The sequence below is a fragment of the Trachinotus anak genome, unplaced genomic scaffold, assembly GCF_046630095.1.
Source record: "Trachinotus anak isolate AG129_WGS33_773 ecotype Australia unplaced genomic scaffold, CSIRO_AGI_Tana_v1 ptg000005l, whole genome shotgun sequence".
Lineage (NCBI taxonomy): Eukaryota > Metazoa > Chordata > Actinopteri > Carangiformes > Carangidae > Trachinotus > Trachinotus anak.
The window spans coordinates 3,124,645-3,142,438 of record NW_027273856.1 but is presented as its reverse complement, the minus strand read 5'-3'; the positions used below and the strand labels follow the sequence as shown (position 1 = coordinate 3,142,438).

The 17,794-nt window shown below is 41.6% G+C and overlaps 1 protein-coding gene across 2 annotated transcripts in view; it reads left to right on the top strand.

The window, feature by feature from the left end:
* The window catches only part of slc8a4b (solute carrier family 8 member 4b), a 94,536-nt gene that overhangs the window by 63,155 nt on the left and 13,587 nt on the right, over nucleotides 1–17,794 (top strand). The gene's annotated exons all lie outside the window — the stretch shown is intronic.

Here is a 17,794-nt window from a genome sequence, read left to right as displayed (position 1 = left end):
CTCTCTGTTTGTTGCCTTAGCAACTTTTGATCCCTCCCTACCATTGTAAGCACAACAAAGAGGAGACGACAGAGAGGGACAGAAAAACAGAAAGAAAGATAAAGAATAAAAGGGAGAAATTATGGGAGTAGAAAAAGAAGTGTTGTTGATTTTTGATTTGTAATTTTCTTCTGAGATTTGTTTTTCTGCTGCACTGAAAGTTTAAGTCCTGAAAACCATATTTTGTGCTTCCCATTATTTCTCCCTTCCAATTTTCTTTCTTATTGAATTTCTGTAACATCTCTTGTCAGATTCTAAAACATCTACCAAACATCTGTGTGTGTGTGTGTGTGTGTGTGTGTGTGTGTGTGTGTGTGTGTGGGATGCACGTCTATTGTTCGTTCTTTAATTAGTAAAGGAAATCATTCATTGGCCAAATGGATTATGAAGATTAGCAGAGCGAAAGAGCAAATCACATTTTGGCATAGTCATGGTCTGCGTGACAGAGAGAAAGACGAAGGACAGGAAGAGATAAAGATGGAAAAATAGAGTCAGAGCTAAAATGAAGAGTGAGACGAGAGAGAGAAGGAATGAAACCAGCCTCTCTCCATCTTTTTCTTTTTCTGCTTTTATCCTCTCTTTTCCCCTCCCTCGCCTTCCTGCCTCTTCTTGTTTCTCCTCCTCCTCCTATGTTCTCTCTCTTCGACCACCCACCCACCCTCTCCTCATCTCCTCTAATGTCAGAGCAGTCAAAGTTAAGAAGCTTAAGTCAACATCTTTAACAATTTCAGAAGCTTCTCTGTGTGTGCAGCCGTTTCTCTTCATGTGTGTGTTATGTGTCAGCTGTGTATTGAAATCAATGTGGCTGCCGCCGTCTGTTGTTTGCTTATTGACATTATTCTCTGTGCTACACTAATTCAGATGGCTGCCTCACACACACATACCCACACAGCACCTCTGGCTTCATCTAAATTTCAACTCATTTTTAATCCCCGCCTCTGGCTCCGCTCAGCGTCTTTGTTTAGCAGCACTCCTGTTTAACAGTAGAAAGGTCTGTTGGTTTGTGGGTCGAAGATGAAGCCAACAGCCTGGAACTTAAAGTTGAAGAGAAAGATTTTATAGAAGCGGCTCAGACAGGTGCATTGAAAGGTGGAGATGCTGTGATGCTAAAATACAAATCAGCTTTCAGTTGAAGCAGCTTTGGCTTTGAAATGCTAACCCTGTCGCCTCTGTCTGTGTCTGCTTTTTTTTACCCCTGTTGTTGCATCTTCCTCTTCCCCTTCATGCATCTGTGTCTTTGTTATACAATTCTGCCGTTTAGCATCTCTGTCACTCCCTGTTTCTGTTCTTTTTCAGTCTCTCTGTGTCTCTCTTTTTTGTACTTCTTAGCCCTGTGGTTGTTTTTTCAGCCCTGCAGTTCCAGCTATTTCCTCTGCCAAGCATACACACGCTCGCACAAACACACCCTATGGTCAGAGTCCGGCGCCCACACACACGCACACACAGAAGCACATGCACATGCTGACTATTGCCAACGAACCCCTGTGATCAAACCCCCGTGGACTGCACACACCCTGTAATTACGGCTCGGAGACCTACCATGAGGCTGCGGCAACAGGCTCCTGCTCCTCTGCCCTTCCATGCCCATGATTAGAGCCTCAACAGGGGGCAGAGACACCCACTATAGCTCCTTTTACTCCCTACTCTCCATCTTCCCCGGGCCTCCCTGTTCCACTGGCCCCCACCCTGCACCACATTAGACCGCATTAAAGGCCTGAGCGCTGGGTTCACTGACCAATGAGGCTGTGGTAGAAGCTTCAGGGTGGGTCAGCTCGGGTGCCACTTTTCTATTTATTTAGTCTGACTGCAAGTTTTAAACACTTCCTCAGCACACTGGCTGAATCATCTGCTACATGTATGCGAAGTGTTGGACATGGAGCTCTTTTATGAATTCAGCGGATGAATTATACCATCCTCAGATGTTTCCTGTTAACAAACATGCCGACTGGTAGCCTCCGTTTCTGAAAAAAAACTTGGTTTCCCATAATTCAAATGTTTCCTGTGTCTGTGTGTGTTTATTTTATTTATTTTTCCCACAAAGCAGTTGAACATGTGGGGAGTGTTTAAATTAGTTCCTCTCTCCTTCCACTGTCTGACTTTGAAAAATGCTGAAAGAGCTGAAAGAGCTGAAACAGCGCCCTCCTCCTCCTCTGTTCCTTAATGCAATCTACAATGTAATATGTAGAGCAGAGGCCGAGCAGAGGCTGCCACAGGGAAGACAAGAAAATCTGAATCTTATAAGGAACTGGATGTTGAATTTCGAAACATATTCAAAACTGTACGTTACAGTCAAATATTTAGTGTTGAGAGTTTATCACTACTGAATTTACAACACTGACATACTGAAAAAATTAAAAATCTGAATTTATGGGTTTGAAATCCTGTCTTTGAACTTTCCAAAACATAATTTGAGATTGTTTTTCTTTAAGCTATAAAATTTAACTTTTATGGGTGACTGAGATATTGTAACCTGATAGGGCAGATGTCATTTTTTAAATCTTTTATCACCACCTAAACACACACACAAACAAAATTGTGTTGATCAACTAGTTGCTTTAGTTACTGTTTCACAATCTGGTGCTAAAAGCTTCAAATCCATTTGGCCTTTCTTTGTTTCCATACTGCCAAGTTTGAATTTTTGTCCCCTTTTCTTCTGTCAACTCACGTCCTGAAGAAATTTGGCGAGTAAAATCTTTTTCATCTCCCATGTTGCTTCGATTGCCTTTGGTTTGCATGGCCTTGTATTACCCAACAGTTCACCCTCTGATTTGTCAGCAGGCATTGTTAAATTCACTGAGAGCGGTGACCTCTGTTTGTGCATGATTGGATACTGCTCTGATGGCAGCATCACACTAATGAAGTGAAGTGAAATGATAACGCTGCCTCAGACCGTCCCATGGCGGAGATTACTAAACTCTTGTCCATGACACAAGAGAAACACTGGTCAGATTTTACGAGAAATAAGAGAAATAGTCTGATCGCACTGATTGCAAAAGTGGTAAATGTTGTGCATAGCAATGGTTCAATCAGAAAACAAGTGCTAGGATAACCAATTTAATTTAAAGGGAACAAGGGCTGGATTTTCCTATGTTTTGTCTGTAAAAGCAGGTGAATGCTGATTGCAGGTGATGATAATAACAGTGCTCAATCAACAGCCTTTTATTTATACCTACCACCTTTTATATATTTTAAAAAGTGAAAATAGACAAGTCATTCATGATTGATCTTGGTTGCATTTAGGCAACATTTAGCTAACTAGTGCTAGTTAGCCAGTGCTAGTTAGCCACAATAGATCCTCAAGTCTCTCTCCATTGTCTCCGTGCTGGGCTGCTTAATGTTTTGACATATACATTTAATATTCTTAATATATTTTTCAGTTGCTCTTGTTTCTTTGCACATACAAGGCCTACATTTGTGTACATTTTGTTATTAATTTCTGTTCAAGATTTATTTTTGATTTGAAGAGGGGATTTGAAGAGGGCTAACTGTTTGCTAACTTTTTGTTTTTTTTAGCAACCCCGTTAGCTTGTTTGCTAACAGTTCACACAGTTTATTCAAAATATGTAGGCCATTTGTACCTTTGACTCCCATCTTATTTTGTTCTTTTGTGGAACAATTTATTCTTCAACAGAGGAAGATAAATGACTCACAAACAGCTAATAAGCTAATATAGCTTCCTTTGGTCAAGATCTCCATTTCCTCAAAGGTCAGCACTGTCAACTGCTATGTTTCAGCATCATCAAAGTTGAATTTGATGCGAGATTTGAGAGGCTATTGTATCACAGAGGATATAGATTTGTAAAAGCGACCTGTTTGGGGTCTCAGGCCAGAGACTGAGAAACTTGACTCTGACATGATGAATGCACGCTGCTGTGGAAGAGTGATGAGCCAGTTCCTGACTGCGCTAGCTCAGGGTAATCTGGTATGATACACACACACACACACACACACACACACACACAGATACACACAAACACACACACAGATACACACAAACACAAACACACACACACTGATGTCAGAGTGATTAAATCACTAATAGCTTGCGGAGGAGACAATGTGACTCACACAAGCTCTCCATCTCAACTCACATCTCTCCCCCTCCCTCTCACTACTCTTTCCAATACAGTTCTTCTTCTTCTCTCCATCTGACACATTTAACTCATCGTCTCTTTCATCTCTGTCTCCCCGTTTTCCCTCAATCGGTCCCTCTTCCTCTCGCCCTTTATCTTCCCCAACTCTCTCCATCTCCATCTTAATGTCATGCCCTGATCTGCCCCTTGCTCCCCAGCATCCATCCTTCTATCAGTCTATCCTTCCTCTCCTTTATTAATCACTTAAGATATCTTCTCCTTCTCCTTCTTCATTCTACAGGATGATTTATCATCCTTCACCGTCTTATCGTTCACCCATTCGTTCCTTCTCACCTCGTCTGCTCTCTGCTTCGCTGCATCGCTTCTTCTCACCGCTTCATCATTTGCCCTCCATCTTTATCGCCCTTCACTTTATCATCGTTCCCCTGCATCCTTCTTTTCCTTAAGTTTATTGTTCCTTTTTTCTGCTGTGAATGTTAAAAGGAGGTGAAGTTTGAACAACGAGCATTAGTGGGAGAAGTTTTTAAAGGTCAGTGTCAGGTCAGACTTTGAATACACATACACCTATACTTTTTGCGAGGCGTTATTAGTGCAGTTCATGGCTTGTGTTTATTGATTTCTTTCTTATAAATGCATTGCCAATAAAGTTTAGTTGAGAGACAGTAAATGGACAGTAAATACTGGGCAGAATGGCAGGTGAAGGGTAAACTGCAGAGAGAGATATGCATGTGAAGGAGAGTGACACCATGAATGAACGAATATCCAGTGTTGTGCACTTGAGAGTGCACAGATTCATCTAAGTCCATATTGAATGAAGGGACAGAGACAGAAGGGAGGGGGAGGGGGAGGGGGAAGGGAGGGTTTCTGTAGAGGCTGTAAACAGAGAGTGATTTAGAAGAGAGTCGAGACTGATAAGAAAGGATAAAGGTGAGATAGAGATTAATGGAGGAAGAAAGGAGAACCAAAGGAAGAAAGAAAGGAAGAGTGCATGAAGCTAGAATATAGATTCAACTGGGCTTTAATTTACATAATAGGCTGTTTAAAGCTGCTCTTATCACTATTTTTCAAAAATGATCATGTGTAATGTGAGAGAATTGTCCTCCAACTTGCAGTTCTCCTCAGTTTTATGGAGCATTGTAGCATCTTTTAGCTCATTGTTTTGGTTTTAAGGTGACGTTTTACTGTCATGTTTCACTCTCACTGCTTTCATCAACGTGGTTTTCAGCAAAGAAACCTCTGACAAACACACTCTACATGACCTGTCGAGCACAAAACAAGCAAACAAGGTTAGCAACGAGCTGGTGAACAAATTGGCGCCATTAGCAGCTGAGGAGCCAAAATGAATTTCCTGTCATAATTACGTCGGCCACTAGTTGTCACCTAACAGCAAAACATAACTATGGGTCATAATAATCTGCTGCACAAATGAATCTATCTATCTGTTTGCTAACATGTCATCATAAAGCGATAATAATGTCAAGTTTTGTGTTTGCAACTTGTTGTGCAGCCTCCAAGTTACCAAAAAAAATCTGTTAATGCTGCTTTAAAAATATACATGCATTAAAATGGCCAGACAGAGAAATAACCTATGGAAAATGTACACATTGATATTATGCAATGTTGGCTCCTTCTTAATGAGTTGAAAGAAGACTGTGAGCCATCTCTTCTGTGAGGTGTGCAGCCATGGGTTCAATTCAGTTTGTTAAATCTAGATTTCTCTCTTTAACCCATAAACCCTCTTTAACTGTTCCTTCAAGAGAAATATCGAGATATTTAATGAACATTGCCTTGTGATTAAAAGATCTCCAGTTCATGTCAGTCCAAGTGTTATCACATTATTAACAGGTTCAAAATGCAGCTGGGAAATTGCACGGTCAATTACATTAACTTTTATAATTCACATATATTACACCACCACTTGATGCTTTGTGGCTCATTCACTTTCCTGGCTCTAATTTTCCCTGATGGTTAAATATAAAAACCTCTCACGACATCCTGGTTATAACACACTTGTGCAGATATTGTGAGTGATAGATAAAAGACAGATAGACAGACGAAGGCAACACAGGAGGAGAGTGAAGGTGTCAGAGGAAGATGAATAGGTCCAGGGACAGGCAGTAAATGAGAATGTAGGAGATAGAGATAGTGGGGGAAAGACGAATGGACGAAGGAGGGGGGCCGAGACAGAGAGACGGACACAGACGGAGTCAGGGGAAAGAGAGACAGATGAATCGCTGGAAGAAAAGACAAGAGGGAGAGGAAAGGGCAGGTGCAGGTGGGAAGAGAGCGAACAGGAGCAAATAATGGCTAGAGGGGGGGAAGTAAAACAAATAGAGCAGGGGGGAAGAAAGGAAGCAACAATGGATGAGGAGCGTGGCTCACATTTGGTAAGGCCAACTGTTGGCACCCTGGGTGGTGAATGGAGGGATGAGAGGAGGGAAAGAGGGGCGAGAGAGAGGAGGAGCAAGTGAGGGAGACAGAGGAGCAGTAGTTTTTCCTGTGCCAGGGGCAGGGAGAGTGTGTGTGTGTGTGTGTGTGTGCGCGCAAGCCTTTGGCAGTCGGCTGCATGCAGGCTTGGCAGCGGTTGGCATGACGAAATATATATCCCACTGCTTAAAGACTCTCACCTTGAGCTGCTAATGTCAGTCAATCAAACCAAGGTGCCATGACACTCAAAGTGGGTTGCCTATATTTGTGAGCACCACCACTAATTCACAGTCCACCAGTCCACCAGTGGGCCAGCCATTAAAAACTCTGCATTGGCAACTGGTCAAACTGAGTAACTGGCCCATGGCCCCATAACTCCAGGGGCCTAAAAGCTGCAAGCTTTGTGTGTCAAGTGGTCTGTGCTTATTTAATTGAAGATTTGTTCAAAAATATGCACTACTAAGTACGAGATAATACCCGAGGATTTTTTCTTTTAAGATGAGTTCTGCTTTATTACACACTGGCCTCAAAGAGGAGCTATGTGTCAAAACACAGTCCAACCAGCAGAGACTAATGAAGGAACAAAGACTACGAGAAATATGAAGTAAAACTGAATTTATTGTGAACAGAAGGAATAGACTCTGGTGTCTAGACCCCAGCAGGAAGTGGATCAGTAGTCCATAGGAGTGAAGTGCTTCCAGTTAGAGGAAACTTCCCCTGGAGCCTGGACACTGGTGGTGATGAGGAATGGAGCTTGAGGATGGAGACGTCTTCATGAGAGGGAGACCTCTGATTGGTGGTTTGATTGAAGATGGTCAGGCGTCCACAGTTGAGGTGGTGAAGTGAAGTTGAAATAACAGCTGAATGACAGCAGAGAGTGAGAACAGAGTGAAACACAAATGTTTGACAAGCTTACAAGTGATTGGCTAAAGGCCAGCATGTCAGGCTGTGATTGGATGAAGACGAGAGTGAGTTTGTGGAGCTTAGAGATGGTGGGAAACTTAGACGGCAGGACTGAGCGTTCTCTAAGACCTTCGTTATTTCAGTATTGCACTTAATTGTAGCATATTCCTAACATCATGAGTTTAATCAGTTTGTTACAGTAAATAACACACAGTAAATCTGGCAAGCTTGTATTCAAGTGTTAAAAAAATCAGTAGAGATGCTCAGAGTGGAAGGATGTGGTGGAGATCCAAACCATAACAAATATTTCAGAATTTGGAGGAAATGTGTATAAAATAATGCACAAGATATATCTGTACATTTGCATTTGGTGAAATTGTGCAGCCACAAAAGTAATCGAGTCTTGGGATTGAATAGACATCAAGTAGCTTCAGTGAAGAATTGGAGCAGATTTGAATGTAGTGTCAGAGAGTGGAAAAAGAAGTGGAAACAAAAGAGGAAAACTGACCCCAGATTAAATGTCCTGATGTCCAACCCAAACCACATATGTGCATATGCTTGTGAAACAGATTTTCCCTGTGTGCTTTGACATTTTTCAAATGGCGTATGTCACCATGGCAGCCCTCTATTTGACCATAACATAAATATCGGATGAGCTGTGTTAAAACATACATGAGAACAGACGAGATGACATAGAACGAGAGAGAGGAGGGGGACGAGAGAACAAGGGACGACAAGAAGGCAGAGTTCCTGTCACTCATTTATCTGTGATTGTCGTCAGTGCTGCTTGTTTTTCATCATTTTTCCAGCCATGATGAAGATGGAGGATGAATGGGGAGTAATTAAGATGAAGTAATGTGTGTCTGTCTGGTTATTTATCTTAGTGATTTTGTCCGTTGCTCATTTTTACTCATTCTTTTCATTGTCTTTGAAAATCTTTTTCCCATTCTGCATTTTACTCGCTTTAATCTCTTCATCTGTTGCTCTCTGTTGACTGATCCATCTTTCATCCTTGCATTAATTCATTCTTTATTGCTGTTTTGCATTTCTGTATTCTTTGTCACAGTTTCCTTATTTGTTTCCCCTCCCGAACCCCCGCCCCCCTTCTCTATCCACGTCTGCGTGTATCTCTGTGCTCTGTGAAGAACTGATGGTGATGTATAATTGAAAGCCGCTAAAAGGGTTTGCAGGATGGGGGAGAGTGGAACTGGCTTCCCTAACGTTTAAACAACCTTTTCAGGAACACAACAATAACATCAGGAGAACAGGGTGGCCATTAGGTATCTTGGTCATCATCACTATGGCAACTGCCTAATGACAGCCTCAAGTTGAAACACTGTCAAGCTGAGGAATCTGGGATTGATGATATATAGGCTACTGCAAACTGCTGTGCACAAGGTCTATGTTTATACTGTTTTATTGACTGCTAAGAAAATATTTTCCTTGTTTCTGAATAGTGGAGAAAAATGATAAACAACAGAAAACAGATGAAGAAGCTATAATTGCACTGCAGCTGCAAAGCCAATTAACGTCTACAGGTGACACTGTGACTGTGAAAATCTGCGAGTCTCTTAAATTTTAGCTCCCTTTCCTCAAAATACCTGCTGCCTGTTTCTCATGCCTGAGGGACAAAATGAACCCCTGCCTTGTAAATGAATAATAATTATTCTAACAAGCAACAGTAGCTGTCACTGTTCAAGTGATGTTTTCCTGTCTCTTTCTGTGCTCTGCTTCTTCCTGGGGAGGATGCAAAATGGCCGACAACACAAGCTATTACATAAACTATTACATAAAGTCAAGTGTTTGGTCAAAGCCCTGACCCATGATGAATGAGCCACATCAAAAACCTCTCAGCTGATTCACAGACTCGTGCGCTTGGATGAGGTCGGGCGAATCCCCTCGGAGGCAAACTGCGAGCCGCGATTCCTCTGCACCCAAAATCCATCACGGTGTCAGGCCAGAGTCCTGATATATTCTTTTCTCACTTACTGAATGGTCACAAATTACATGGGGAGGGCAAACTGCCATGTGTAAATGTCAAGAGTCTTGGTCTGTCTGTCTCATATGATTGAAGTCATGAGCTTCAACTCTTCAGCTGCACTAAACCCTGATCCCTGACTCCCTGCGCTGTCAGTGTGAATCGAATTCTGTTCTTTTTTTTTTACATGCATGGTATATAAAAGATGTAAATGAAGTGTGCATCGCTGCCAGTGTGTTCAGGTCATACATACAGTTGTTTCACACTCCTCTGCACAAATACAGAGGCTGTTCATCACTAATTTTTGACCATTTTGCACATTTCATTTAAATTTTAATGCTTCTCCTCTTTCATTTTCTCTTTCGCTCCCTCTTGAAAACTGTTAAGTTAAGGCGCCCTCCAAGTAACACATCACACACACACACACACAACAGAGGCAAAGAGGTGGGGGCAAAAATCTCAATTAGGGCACATAAATCAGCGGAGAGGAGCAGCTTTTTTTTCACTTTCTTGCTCTAAATAGGAAGAATATATTTATCCAAATATGGCTCCAGAAATAACAATATCTGCAGATTACATCCTCCCATGTAAATCCAATGAAAAGTCACATTGTTTTTGTCACTGCTGCCACTCTGCATGTGTGCATTACATGTATGTGTCAGCTCCTATCTGTTCTGCTCTACTTTGATCCCACTAGCAGAAGTCATAGTAATGCTTACACGCTTCCAACCTTCATGTAGGCAATGAGCTCAAACCTCATAATTTCTCCCCAAAAATCACTGCCCCTCCACCTTCCTCTTATCTCCCTTCCATACCTTCCTCTCTTTCCCCTTCCTCCATCCTCTGCGTCGACCCATGCCTCTTTTCCTCCATGCTTCGTTTCTCCTTCTCTGTCGGTCTTTTCCTTCATTCTCTCTTCCCTGTTTTACATTAAACATTTCTTCCTCTTACCATTTTTTTCTCATCCTCTTTCCACTAATTTTTTCTCCTCTAATCCCAGCAGATCACAGTACAGTAGCTCCTCTGGATTACAGTACATCGTGCAGATTTGTGTGTGTGTGTGTGTGTGTGTGTGTGTGTGGGGTAATGTATGCATGATGTGATTTGTGACATAGCCTAATCCTACACAACTAATACAGATAGGAGGGCATTAGCATACACATACAGTATATGTGTGTTCTATCCAGGACTGATGTGAAGATACGCTTGAACATGTACAATATATGAGGTGTACAAGCGACTGTGATGTGTGTGTCAGTGTGTGGTACTCTTCTTTCTGTTTCACTGTCTCCATGGTTTCCATGCCAACCATACATCCTCTATACTGTATCACCCATGTGTTTCAGAGATTCTACCACCCTTCCTCCCTCCCTTTCATCCTCGCTCATCTGTCGTTCTTCTAGCTCTTGTTCCTCTCTTTCCTGGCCGCCAACAGCGAGACTAGTTCAGACAGAAAGCCCAAAGACTGGGCTGTCAGCGTGTCAAGTTCTCTCAAGTCCCAGTCATGGGTGGGTTTTCATGCTGACAGATGGACTGAAGCTGGATTTATGTTCTCCATCAAGGTGTTCAGGCTGTTCCTCCACCCAGAGGAAGCCTCTCCTGCAGCAGCTGGATTAGACAGTAGTTCAGTGCAGGGTTTCACACGCTAATTCTCTTAGTGTCGACTGGATGGATGTGGCAGACATTATTGGGTCATGTTGTGCGTTCACAATCTCATTTACACTCGTGTTAGGAGTGGCAAGCTCACAAAATACAAATTTATAAAAACAGAACTAGAAAGATATTGAAATGACAAATACCATTAATATTATGTGCAAAATAAGCAATTACAGAGAGCCTAATGGCTTATTGGTCTAATGTGTGATGTACTGTGAGAGATTTTAATTTATTATTAAGACTTTCTTCTGCTTCCTGATCAGTTACTTTATTATTAATAACAAATACAACATTTACACCCCAGATTAACCCTGATATGTACCTTAATCACATGGCTGGAAAGTCTGGAAAGTCACAAAATTCCATTCAGAAACCTAGTGATTTAATTTAGCATTTTTAAGAATGAACTGAGAACAGCCTGTGAGATACTGTCCACCATGAATTTTAAGGATTAAATATAGCACATTGAGTTTCACGAAATATCTATTTTCATTTCGATATGGTCCAGTTGTTTCTGGAGCTTTCACTCATGTTATGATCCTGGCTCCAGTGGCCACAACAAAAGGGAGACGCACACTGTGGTTAGAATTGATAAGAAAAATTTTATGAAACCAAATTGAGATGCAAAATTCAATCTGAAGAGTATGAGGTGTGGAAATCAGTAAAATCAATAGTGTCTACTGTGCATGGAGCAGAGATACTGTAGGTTAGTGGGCAGCATTAGTCCTTGCTGTACCTTTCAGCTGCAGACAAAGGGACAGACAAGTAAAAGGATCCCAAAACAACACGAAGGTCATCACACACACGTCTCACCACCTGTTTGCAGTTTGAAAATCTTTTCCAAAACATGAAAATTTCAGTTTCATTTTGTGTATACTGGAATTTCAAGAGGTGAGACTGAGGCCCTGGACAAATGAAACCTTTATGATGGAGAAACAGAAAGTGTCACCCATGTGTTTTCTAACTACCCTGACTATATTGAATTTCCTCTGTGAGAGGCAGGGGAAATCTCTACCTTTTCCTTTAGTGTTCTCACCTTTATTGCTGTTTTTTTTTTCCCTCATCTTCCTCATCTACCTTTTCTTTGTCACAAACTAATCCTCCTCTTTCAATATCTGATCCTCATCGCCTCACCTATCCATCTCTGTCTTCCCACACACACCAGAGATGCAACTTTATTACTCACCACAGCTGGAGACCACTTAGCATGAGTGTGTTTGTGGGTGACACAGAGTGTGTGTGTGTGTGTGTGTGTGTGTCTGTTGTGCAGTTTCTCATTATGTGTTTCGTGATATCATTAAGAGGGCCAATATCTCTCCCCTTAAAAGCTTTTTTATCTCACTCGCCCTCTCTGTTGGCCTCCCTCAAACTGTTTTGTTTGTGTTGCCTCCACTTGGATGAGAGGAGCTGAATGAAGGATTTCTTTCAACCTACCTGCTCCTGTAAAATTATGTGTGTGTGTGGGTTTATTTGTGTGTGTGTGTGTGTGTGTGTGTGTGTGTGTGCGAAAAAGACAGAAAGATTCAGAGTGTCTCATATCACTCGATCGCACACAGCTCTGCTCTGTGTTTTTGCCTTTCTGCACTTTCTGCTGTCTCTAAACAATGTGAGCAGTTTTCACACTGATTCATTTACTTTTGAACTCGCCCCTGATGGTGTGACATTAGATACTGTAGAACTGCATTTTAGTAGGAAGTAGTCTCAGTTTTTAGATCATCAGTGTTACAGATAATCAAAAAAGTCAAGGTTCACAGTATTTGAGGTGCCAGCCTGCAGTTTAACTGTATTATCCACATACAAACAGTAACTTTCAATATATGAAAGCCGTTAAAGTTGAATGTTTCTGTACACTGACCTACAAAGCTAAAGTGAGAAAGAGCAACATAAGTTTAATTAACTCTGTATACACTCAGTATGATCCATAGTTTAAAGGCAAATTAAATTTTACAGGGTAAATGTAATGCACTGTAAAGTGCTTATAATCTCTCAAGCTACAGGTCCTTTTCCTTTGAAGCCTGTATCTGACTATTGCAATGTAGACTGCTGCTCTCTCTTCTGGACTGTGATCGAGTTTCTGTAATCGTGTTTGTTGTTGTTGTCCTCTACTGTGCTGGTGGTCAGCTGAATGCCTTTGTACTATCTGTATGTCCTCATCATCTCTTCTCCACCTGCCTTACTGTGAGTCAAGCACAGTGGACCGTATGTTTTGCATTATGAAAAGCCTTGAGGCCTGCATTGTTTAAGTTTTACACTTTCAACTATGATTTTTTATGATCTCCATTTTTCTGTGTTGCAGCAACTTTGTGTGTGTGTGAGAGAGAGAGAGAGAAGGAGAGATTTAGAGGTGCCACTAGAAGCAGAAACGGTAAAACTGTGAGTGTGTGTGTAAATCAACCTCACTCAAGAAAATGAGTTGTTTGCCACTGCGGCTCTCTAAGATGCCCTCTCTCTCTCTCTCTCTCTCTCTCTCTCACACACACACACACACACACACACACACACACACGCCCACACACACACACAAACAGCATCTAAAAATATGGTGGGCAGTCTTTCATGTGCACATGCCCATAAACACAGGGCTTCCAGTGGTTGTAAATCAAAAGTAGAACCGGAGCCAAAAGAAAATGGAAAGAGATGGAGACAGAGATATAAAGAGAGGTTTTGTCCATTAAGTAATGCGATGAGGTCTCAACTAATCAAATCAAACTGTCACTCAATCATTCACCCCTGAAAGAACTTTAAAACCTTATGCAAACACACACACACACACACACACACACACACACACACACACACACACACACACACACACACACACACTGCAGCGATATAAAACTTTTCCATTAAAATAATTTACACCCCCTTGGTTCTGTGTGGGGCTTTTCAATCATCAGTACCTTTTGTTGACCTTTTTTCACTCTTGTCACTCTTTTCGTTCTTTCCCTTTCTCAGCTTCTATTTCTGGCAGTGTGAGTTTTGTGTTCAGTGAAGTTGGTGTGTGTGTGTGTGTGTGTGTGTGTGTTTTGTGTCAATCTGTTGACAGACCGGGGTACTGAGGCTACTTTCTGACAGAGGAACTTTCCGGGGAGCAGGTGTCAAAAAGTAACAGGGTAGAAATATAGAGAGAAGGCGAGACAGAGGGAGAGAGAGAGAGGGAGAGCGAGGGAGTGATGAATCGAGCTGGGAGAGAAACAATGAGTTGCTTTCAGGATTGTATCTGTAGGAAGAACAGCAAAGATTCAATAGAGGAACAAGTTTGAGATCTGCGTGGTTGTGCTTCTGTTTTTCAGCTGGTTGATAAAAGAGATTTCATAACCTCACAGAGGAATTTTTGTCTGCACTAACATTTTCAGGTGTTTAACTGGAAACTAGTTTGGATTATTGATCGTGATGTAGTTATTAAGGAAAGCTGTAAATTTGCAGTCAAACTGTCGCCTACTCAGCAGTGAAGACTTTGCAGACTGAGAAAAAAATAAAAACAAACTGAAGATCTCTCAGTGCAAGTTGGTCTGGGTCGCGTTGGGCGTGAGCCCAAGAGCACATGTTAGCATTTCCAACAGTAACAACAACAATGTACAGTTATAACTCAGTGCTACACAGTTTCATAATAACATCTATCAGCAGTCTATCTCAAAGACCACCATCATAACATTGAGACTAGAGCTAATCGGAGGTTCACTACCAACCTGGGCATTTATTTAGTTTGCTTCAATGGTGCCAGGACCTGGAATAAGTCATGTCATGGCAAACTTCAAAGTATAAACTTACCAAATCTCGACAGCTGTTGGAAGGGTTGTCGTGCAAATGGGCACAGATATCTATTGTTCCAGAGGTCTTTGGTCTAAAACCAGTGGTTCCCAGCATGTGGGCCTGTCACTGTGATAAGCCAGGGATAGGAACTTTTATGTTGCCGGATCACACAGCAACAGAAGGAATTAAAAGGAAAGAGAGTCAAGAGACAGATGGTGAATCGACAAGTGATCCCCTGTCAAGCAAAAAAATAAATTGAGCTGCCTCTGCCCTGAGTTTAATCCTGAATGTTTGATCGTCATCATTAAAATAAAAGGTGCTCTGAAAACGCATTATTAGGCCTCCATATTGTTATGGGCACAGATGTCGGCTGCCAACATTTGTGAGATTTTCAAGTGGACAATGAGTTAGAAAAGACTGGAACCACTGATCTGAACTAAAACCTAAACTAAAATACCTAACATCTAAATCCAGAGCTTTATTATCAAATAAAAAACACACACACTAGACCCCAGACCACCACTGAAACACCCCAGGTTCAGTATTGCTAACTCTCAAGTCTGGGATGTTGGCGCTCTACACAGGCACCCAAATCCATCACAGAGGTTTCCAAACACTCTAGGAAAGAAGATGTTAAAGGCTTAGTCCTTAATATCAGTTATATTCACATTTATGACTAGAAAGATTAGGGTTTATGTGATGAAAAGAAAAAATAGTTTGAGAGAAGAGGAGGAGGAGGAGAAGGGGCTAAAAGAGACCCTAATGAGGGATGAGGCAGAGCTGGAGAGAGGAGGGCACAGATGGGAGTGCTGCTACAGCCAGCACCAACTATGAATAATGAACGCTCTGCAGTCAGTGTGAGAGTATCTGTGTGTGTGTGTGTGTGTGTGTGTGTGTGTGTGTGTGTTGTCTGCAGTGTGTAAATTGGCTAGATTAGTGCATACATACGTTAGTGAATCCCCCAAGTGTTGTATGCTTATGTACATTGAGCTGAGTTGTTTGTGTGTTTGTAGCTTATTTCATGTATGTATGTGTGTATATGTGTGTGTTTGTGTGTATGTTATTGTATCACTAGTGAAGCATGAATGCATGTGGGGGTGGTTGTCTGTCTGTTCATGCAATCTGTGTAATGTGTACGATGTGCAACATGACAAACTTTATGTGTCCATATCCTGTGTGTGTGTGTGTGTGTGTGTGTGTGCATGTGTGCACTCCTGTCCCCCCAACTGTACTCAGTGTGTATTGAGTCGTAACCCTTCACATCTCAGTGAGGTCTATGCATTACTCATATTCCTCTCTCAGCCTCTTTCTGTCTCTGTCTCCGTCTTTTCCGTCTTCACTCCTCTCTCTCTCTCTCTCTCTCTCTCTCTCTCCCCCTCTCTCTCTTGCTCATCTTTTTTTCTTTTTCCCAAACTCTCTCGTTCCCCTCTCCTCTTACCTCTGTCTTTCCTGTTGATACACCTGTCAGTCTTTCCTGTCAAATCTGATAGCTGATGGCTACTGAGCTAGGTAGCAATTTAAGCTAACAATAGCTCAGAGAGTTGGTTAAAAACACAGTTTTTTACTGACTTTTTAATGTTTCCAGTTAAATCACTTTAAAGCAAGCCTAAGATAAAATGGGTCTTGCATATGCAAATATATCTAATGCAGTATGATGTGGAAAAATGTAGCCATTACTTGCACTTGAGTGTTTTTGGTTTTGGAAAGGCTAAAAAAAGACATGCTATAAAGACTTGCTCACTCTTTTTACAGACAGCTGTTCACTCCATGATTCATTTTATATAGAACTTAGTTTTATAGCATATTGTTAGATAAGCTAAAAGAAAAATACAGGCAGATGAGTGGAAATGATTAAAGCAAAGAAGTCAGCTGTATGATATAAATCATAATAAATCATAACACATATTTCGTCTCTCTCCTCCCTCTTCCCTTAATGAGTCTGCATGTAGTTGTAAAGTTTTTTCCTTTTCTGTGTCACATCTGACTAAACAATGTTTTAATTTCATTTGCAACATTGTTGAGAGTCGGCCGCTCAAGCCGATGTGATGCTAGAAATAGCAAATCCAGTTTTATCCACTGTTGCTGTGACAGCTCGCCAATGAAAACAATGTGCTTCCACTTCTCTACACCTCCATCACTCTCTCACATCCCTCTGTCCGTCCTCCCAGGTATGCACCTCCCTCCTTCCCGCTCTCCCTCTTGTTTTTCCTCTGTTGAAGTGAAGCCAATTTGCGGCGTCAGAGTCAACATGGCTGACAGTGAAGCATATGATGACACAGCCAGGTGGAAATAAACACTCTCTCTTCCTCTCTGCCTGTCAGATACAGACCGAGCGTTGAAATGAGGATTATAAACCCTGGGTGAAACAGGCCAGAAAGAGACCAAACTGATGAGATTTACCTACCTAAACCTGTACATGTCATGTTGAGTTTTGTGCCCTGATTGTGTAAAATCAGGGATGTTGCAGAATTTGTCTGGGTTTTCTAATCAGTAGCTTTCCTTTACTATTACTGCAGACACTATCAGACTATACTAATTCAAACTTGCTTACCAACACACCTATCTTGCATCTGTCCTCTGCTTTTATACAAGTTATACTATTTAGTTAATAAGACTCCCACATTATTTAAGGTTAAAGGTGTGCAGTTAAGTTTTTGTCCACTTGGCACACCATGGAGCAGTGTTTTTAAAAGTGGGTCCCTGTGTCGTTTGTATTATTGACACACATGCACACAAGCACATGGGTGATGCAAAACTCTTCCTATCATCACACTTATCACCAAATGGAGGCGACAGCGTGCGAAGAAGCAAAGCAAACACACCATGCAAAGGTAGTGAACAACAACAAGCTAGCAAACATGGACATAAACATTGCATGATTTAGATTATCTAAAACATCAGCTCTGGAAGGAATAAAGCTTTAAGCATGTGTTGGGAGGGACAC